This window comes from Falco biarmicus, chromosome 9 (genome assembly GCF_023638135.1).
Source record: "Falco biarmicus isolate bFalBia1 chromosome 9, bFalBia1.pri, whole genome shotgun sequence".
In the NCBI taxonomy this organism is placed as follows: domain Eukaryota; kingdom Metazoa; phylum Chordata; class Aves; order Falconiformes; family Falconidae; genus Falco; species Falco biarmicus.
Window position 1 is genome coordinate 45,760,009 of NC_079296.1, and position 8,151 is coordinate 45,768,159.

The window sequence follows — 8,151 nt, forward strand, 5'->3', positions numbered from 1 at the left end:
TTTTTTTGTGAATAAAGCAGGCAATAAAAAATTTAGCAAATGCCTGTGATTGAATATACAATTTATTTCAGCCTGGGGATTCTTCTTAGAGAGGTATTTGCAGACCTCCTAGCATCTGAAATCAGTAAATGTATATACACAGGTGACAGCTTTGGATTCTATTAAAATATTATGATAGGATGATTATTTTAGAGACACCGAGACAGACTTGGAAAATGTTTTGCTAAACTATGGTAAACGCTGTTCTTAAATTGGTACAGTTAGGGGAAAGGAAGTGGCTGACGATAGCTTATTTGAGAAAGGAGAGTTTTCTAGAACAGCATTAGCTCCAGCCTCCAGTGGTTTTGGGTTTCTTTTCTTGCCCCCTTTTTTTTTTAAGCGTATGTGTGGGCTGGAGAGGAAGAAACAATGGGGGAGGGTGTGTGGAAGAGAGGAGCTGATCTGAGAACATGATGCCAAAGTGAAGGAGTAACGTAAATGAGACCAAAGGAGAAAGGGAAAAAAAGCAATCCTTCAACAGTGGATATTTTTGTTTCTCTTATCCTCTCGAGCTGAAATGAAATGTGTATGCGGAATAAGAAAAATGATCTGTTATTTTGCCTGAAAATTCAGAGCTTTAATTGCCAAACAATAGTCATTACTTTGCCTTGACACAGGGCGCTTTGTCAAATACCACAGCTCAGCCTTACTGATGGCACAGTTCCAACATGATTCCATGTGAAGCCGTTTTCTCTATCCTTGTTTTAATTGTTGAAGATTATTTATAACAGATACTGAACAGCACAGCCACAAGTACAAAGAATTTTTCATAGACTGAAATAAACCATCCTACAGTACTTTAATCATCTTGATTTATATTTTCTTCCCTTAAAATCCTCATTTTGAGCTTTTATTTTAACTTATATTCCATAACCTTTCGTCACTGGCCCTGTCCAAATACATCTTGTTGCTATGGGCAATGAAATAAGGGGTCATAGGAGAGGTGGTGTGCTGCAGTAGAATTAACTTATTTCTGGCTTGGGGAATGCTAACCTTGACCTTAGGTTCTGCTGACAACACTGTAGTCGTCAACCAGGTGACCAAAAGGCTAACTGGGGGCTCGCTTTGTGTGCGCCTCCCAAAGTGAAAAGGACACCATTACTGTCTTATTGTTACCATGGGGCATCTACGATGAGTATTAAAGGTGCTTGGAAGGTCTGGCTACTTTACTTCACTGCTTTAGGGGCTGAAATAATCTCTTGACTTACAATAGGTTTAGGAGACATGGTGTGTATGTAACATTACTTTGTCCCAGAACACCAGAGGAACTCTACCATGCAGTAATCTTCCTATACTTACTGTTACTGTTCCCTTTTATTTTGCATCGTAGCGACATTTTGATTTTGGCAATGCTTAGACTTTTGGCCTCTACGTCTTTGAATGCTGAAGGACTACATTTATTTATGTAGTGGTTTTGTACCAAATAAATACTAATTGTTTGGTATGATAGTGTACTAAAGTTTGGACCCAGAAGCATATAATTTATATAATGCTTGGGAAATTAACTGCTATAGATTGTTTTTTCCTGCTGTTTTGGGATCATGCTTGCTAAATCACTTCCCTTCAGAAATTCCTGTTAGAAAACAGCCTGTACAGACTGTACCAACCACAGTATCAACTGACTTTAAGTTTAATGTAGAGTCCTTCTATAAATTAAAGCAGGCTCAGTACTTATTCTACTCATTCATGAAAACAAAAGACATCCCCTATCAGAAAAGCTAACTGATATAATCACAGCTGTAAGTGAATGTAAATAAGATTTAATTTTATCTATTATCTGAAAAAGCTTTCTGCTGGTAACAAAAATGCTTACCATAGTCCACTAGCTTTTTCTTTGAATCGTGATAATTTAACTTAATTAATGGCCTTGGCATCTGGAAAAGTGTATGGAAGGATATATCAGAATTGCTTGGATACAATCTCTTAAAATAACTTCCTCTTTTTTAAATCAGTATGTAGTCACTGTTAGCCACAAGTGTTTTCTGAGCTTTTTGATGGTAGCAAACAGATCCCAGAAACGTTACTGTACAAGAAGTATGAGCGTCACTTTTGTTTGTGCTGCAGAGCAATGAGAATGCAGAAGGGGAATTGCAGGGAGCTGCGTTAAGTGCCTGGGCTCCGCTGCCTGTTCCACCTGAGAGCAGCAGGCAATATTCTGCAGCAGCAGCTGATCATTTTTCCTGGCCACGTGGCCTTATTTTTTCTGGCAGGCACAATGGGTTGTATGCCCAGGGCTCCACCGCTCACTTGCAACTGCACTAGGGTATCACAGCAGACTAACCAGTTACGACACATCTGGAAAATAATCCACATATGTAGCGCTGGAATTCTGCTTGGGTTTATTTCTGACTATTCCAAGACACCTTTACTGTATAGCTTCTCGTCTAATGACACCGAGAAGCACTTTAGGCATTTATCTAAAAAGAGAAGACAATTTTGACACAAATATGTTGACTATAAAGCATCCCTGAAACAAGTCCAGGCAGCTGTATATATTCTGTACGTAGAATGGAAAACACATTAGGAGGATTTTGACTAGAGGACTCAATATTATGCAAAGCATACCAAAACCGACACATTCCTTTTTTTTTTTTTTTCCTTCTCCAGTATAGCAGAACAGTAACCTCTTGAAACTATAAAGTAATATACTTAAAATCAGTCCCATTAAATTACTTTTTAAACCATAGATTTCTCTGTCTAAGATGCAGAAAGATAAATACGTTAGATCATTCTATAGATGAGATTTAAGCCAAGCAATCTTTCATGAGCATTCCTTGCCTAAGAAGATAACAGTATAATTTATCAAGGCGTTTGCTTGGTTATCTGGCTGGGTTCTTTTTTGTACTTGAAAACCTCGTGCACCAAAGCTCAAGCTATTCAGATCAATATCTACATTAAATACAGTATCTTCATAAGAGGGAAATATTTGTGCTTCCTTCATCTGAGATGCTTCATGTTTCATACAAAATTTTCAGTATATCAGTATTTAATATGCCTTGCTGCATGATCTGTTGTACCCACTGAGCCTGTCCAGCAGTCAAAAAACCCACCACCACCTTCCACACAAAATAAAGACCAAGCTGTAAGGAGGCACAGTACAGAGACGATCACCCATGCTGACAGATTAGCAAACAGTTAGTACAAAGCTGGTGTTCATTTCTTTGTGCAACAGACTGGGCCAGAAACAAAGAAACTTCTCATGCATTCATTGTCTGTACTGTGCTGGCCCATTCCTGGCAATACGTACCCACTCCACTCCGGAGTGGAGTATCTTTTGCCAGCGGTAGCTCCAGGCTTGTCTGTCACTGCCCAAAAAACGTCTCCCTTCCTTTGAGTCCAAACTCCAGTCAGTTCATAAAATAAGCTATGTTTGTTTCTCTCGTTTCTGGTGCCACCCATTGTTGCCTATACATCATTAAAATGTTTTTAGGTGCAACATTTTCCATATTTGTAAACTGTTCCTCCCATAAAATAACTTGGAAATAATAGTGAAATCACATTATGACTTTGATTTTATTAGTAGTGCTTTACTATCAATGGCTGGAAAATTCTTACGATGTTGAAACAGTGTAAGGCAAGGCTAAAGAAAGGTAAGATGTACGCTGGTCCCTCATCAAGAGGGACCCTCCTGGGTACCGCAGAATATCAACAGACAACCAGAACAAAATACCATACCTCAACTGAGGAGCTGAAAATACTATGTTTAGATTTTCATGGAAATCAGCATCTGTTCCTGTGGTGCATAAAAACAGCGGCTCATTAAATGTGTTAAAGCCAGCTGTTGAGACTTCACTATTATCATTACAAAACCCGTTGGTAAAGATGGACTGATCTGCAAAGGCAGGATCAAACGTCACTGCACTACCTTCCTAGCAGTCAAAAAAGCTCCTCTCCAATTTTTTACTTATCTGTTTTATCTTTATCTTTGTTAAGAAAAAGCTTTGCTAATGAGCATCTTGCAACGGCTTACATCCGTCGGTAAAATGGGACTCCAAATTAATTTTGAAGCAAGATTTAACATTAGAAATGCAATCATAGGAGAACTGAATAGCAAAACACTTTGAAATTCACTTCAGTTTGTTCCCACTCCTTCTCAAGAGCAAGGAAAATTTGTTCCTGCTTCTCCTTTCCTGCTCCTATTTTTAGAACTAGAATGAGAAAGACATGATCTGGCAGCTGTGCCCCATTTAAATTAAGAAATATCAGGTTCAGAAGTATTTACTAGATGGAATTGAATGGTTATAAATGACATTTCTATTCCATTTTTTTTCTCTTTCTAGTTTAAATTTCAAGAATGTCAGTTACCAGTTCTGTGACTGTGCTAGACTTGTACTGTTTTTCAAAACAAATCATATCTATGACGGGATAAGTACAGACATAAAAAGTTGTTGTTTTTTTTAAATTGTCTGTTTCTGCAACACAAGCATCTTAGAAACGGTGTGCAGGCTGTGTTAAAGTTAGACATACACCCAAAACATGAGGATGTACATTACAAATGCAAATTATAAAATTTGGCTGTGTATAGCAGGTGAAAAAACCCACCTGCTTAACCTGCGCATGCCAACAGGCTGCTGCTAATTTTGTGTATGTTTGTGGGGGGTGAACATCTTCAACATTGATCTCTTGGGCACAAGCCTGCTGCTTCATAGCTGGCACTGGTACAGGCTGGCTCTAAGGTTTGGTAAGACCCGGGCTAAAGGCAAGCAGCATGTCCCGAGCCCTCCAGCTAATAACGAGCCACGAAGCAGAACAGGCAATTAGGATGACACTTACTTGGGGTATTTACACGGGGAAACCCCAGCAGGGCTGGGGTTCCGGGAGGATGCGGTGGTGCCAAAAGGAAGGGGTCCTTGGGCATCCCTTGCCCGAGATGGGTAACGGCCAGCAGCAGCACAGCTTTCTGTCCCAGCTCCCCCGGGCCCGCCGCAGCCTCCACGCTGCAGAGGGAGGTCAGAGCACAGCGAACCTGACGCTGGGGATGAGGAAGCACCGAGGGACTGCATGGAATAAGCAAGTAGGCTAAAAGCTCTAATCTCGGGGTTTAATTTAACTCCAGTATACAGAGTAATTTAGGGACTCGTGTTTACCTGCGACACATAGGGAGGTGCTGTTTAACTGCTGAGGGGGATGCAGTATTTTTGTGAGCTTTCTCTTGAAGTGTGGATTCTAGGGGCGATATGCAAGGTACAGTACAGTACCTTTCCCTCTGCTTCCCTGAGTGATGTTCCAATCCTGTAGGACAAGGTCTTTATGTCCGATGCCTTTTATAGCAATAAAGATAGTATGTGCTACTCATATTGCTGCATTTCAAGGTCTAATACCACAAATAGTGTTCTGTGTTGCCTAATAAATACACAATTATCGTTGGAAATGGTAACATAAGTAATCTCTAGTTTAAAGCCTGGCATTTCAAAACCTTCATTTCACATTTTGTAACATTCGTAAACCAAAATGGAGACTCAGTTAAGCAAGTCAAAATGATTCAAGAAACATTATTTCTGTTTGGTTAAAATGTTGTCTCTGATGACAACTTGCTGCAATCTAATTTGATTGCTTACTTTATCTTTGTGCATAGCAAATGGTGATAAATATCTTTCAGTATAAATGAAAATATTCTCAGTAGTGTTTTTCCAAAACCCCACATCATCTGTTTCTGCTCAGTATTTAACAAATCGTCGCAGTTCACTTTAACAAATGATCCTGGAAGAGCAGCACTGGGTGAGACTTCCAGCAGTCACGTTTTAAAACAAAAATCCTTATAATCAGCATAAACTTAATGCTTTTCTATTTGCTACATCTGGACCAGGCCACTGTTCAGAAAGCCTCTCTACACAGGAAAACCAGTTCAGCGTGTGTTTGAATGATATCCTGACTCAAGGCTAAAATCTCTCTCAATTATTTATACCCTGTAGCAGAAAGAAGCAGTCTAGGCTTCTGCTGGCAGATCAATCACTGGCAGGCCTGGCCAGACAAAAATGATCTCGGAGAACAATGAGCTCCACTTGCTTCTTGCTGCCTGATTCTTGAAGCTGCATACACATTTATGAAAATATACTACAAACCTGGTATTTATCTCCTAGGTATTTCCGTAGGCTTTTCCCACGTTTCAGTCTTCACAACGCTCTTCCAAACTTTTCTATCATCTTTACCAGCTTTCTCAAGAAATGAGAGCAGCCCTCTCAAGCAGCCTCCTCGTCTGTCATATTAGGCACCGTGTACTTGGGATTCCACTCTTTTGATATTTTCCTTGGAAGGTTGTAATAAAGTTACTCCAAATTTATTCCTTTTTTTTTTTTTTTTTTTTTTTTTGGTAAAATACTCTTGAATAAACGGATACTATTCTTATTATTGGTAGCAATTTGGTAAACGAGTAGTAACAGTGTATCCTACTGTTTTATTGTTTTGCATTGGGCTGCGGCTTACTTAAAAAATCTGAAAGAGGAAGTGGGATTGTTATTTTTTCCCCAAAAATAACCTTAAAATTTACCTAAATAAAGGCAAGCAAGAATCTTAGCAAACCAAATTCTTATAATACATGTTCATTTGATTTAGTTTTATTTAAAAAATTTAAAACGCTTCCATCCTTAAGCATAGTAAATTCAGTCAGGAAATTGCATTGGCAGGGAGCTATGAAAAATGGCAGATGTTGCAAATGAAAATTGGTGCTGACATCAAACTCTTTTGGCTAGTATCACATCAGGAGGGAAAGCCCTGAACAGCTGAAAAATTATATAAGGGCTTTAACAAGTACTTACGTGACCTGCAGAATGCAGAGATATCAGACTGGAAACTGCAACGTTTGACCGATGTCCAGATCTAGGCTGAGGTTCTACAGGAATTCAAATCTGTGGCCGTATCATGGGCTAAAAAAATGAAGTTTGGCAGTCCAACCTTTCTGTAGTTGTTCTGAACGAGGTTTCTACCAGCACACATCAGGCAGAAACTTAGGGAAATGCATATGTGCTCCAACCAAACCAGCTTCATTTGCGTCTGAACCCAGACTGGGTCTGTTCACGTCTCTGAAGCCCCTAAAGATGCAGAAGGTTTGTTTTGGCATTTCCAAACCTTTCTTTTGTTGCCAAGCATTTGTTGAAAATGGAAATCTAAATGTTTTTGGCTAGTGATAATTGCACATTTGGAGAGAATCATATAAACAGATTGGTTAACAGTGGGAGCCCAGTGCTGGAACTACCAAGGGGTTTTAATAGCTACAGCTTTCTGTGGGAGGAGATGTGTTAGCTACAACCCCATGGGACGATTTTAAAGGTCTTTTCCAACCTAAACGATTCTACGATTTGATGTAAGAATAACTTTCTCTTTTCTTAATAGCCTCAGAGCTCTGGGCATATACAATCACAAACCACGCTGTTTATTAGGTACCAACCTACCACGTACGTCAACTTCTCAGTTCAGATCAGGACTATACTTTTAAAGCGAACCTCCATTTTTAACTTCAGATTGCTGTTGTTACATGGCAAGGTTTAAGAACTGAGTGTAAGACTAGACCTGTGCTTCCCAGCACGCCTCCCTGGAGCCCTCCCCTGACACCGTCCGTTGGCCTGTGCCTGGGAGACACAACGTTTCTGCTGATTCTGCCCACTCGGTAGCCTGTGCGTTCACAAGCTTCAGTGGTGAGAAGACTACGAATAGAAGAAGAGGTCCCCGTCTCTTCACCATCTCAAATCCTTCTGTCCCTTCGGTATATGGAAAAGTCTGCTGGGGGCAAATTCACATTCCTGCCCAGATGGGATCACATGGGGAGTGAGGGAACAGTGGGGTGACAGCCGAGAAGAAAGAGAACACACCCCTAGTCTTTGCAGTCTCACCTGCTGACTCCTGTCCAGCAGATGTAGTGCTGGTGTGGTCTGTAGTAACTCCACAACTACTTTTGGCACCAGCGTTGTGAAAGATTAAAATCTTACATGTCTGCAGAATTCAATATTAAATTATTTCACAAACATATTTCTAAAACTAAGGGCCAAGACGTGTTGGCTTACGTTCTTTTCTGTCCTCCAGGTAGAGGAGATTATGCAATACATAAAACCCCAGTCCCGCTACAATAGACATGCTTTTGAGCCAAGGACCTCTATGTCCCTTTCAGGACATGCCAAC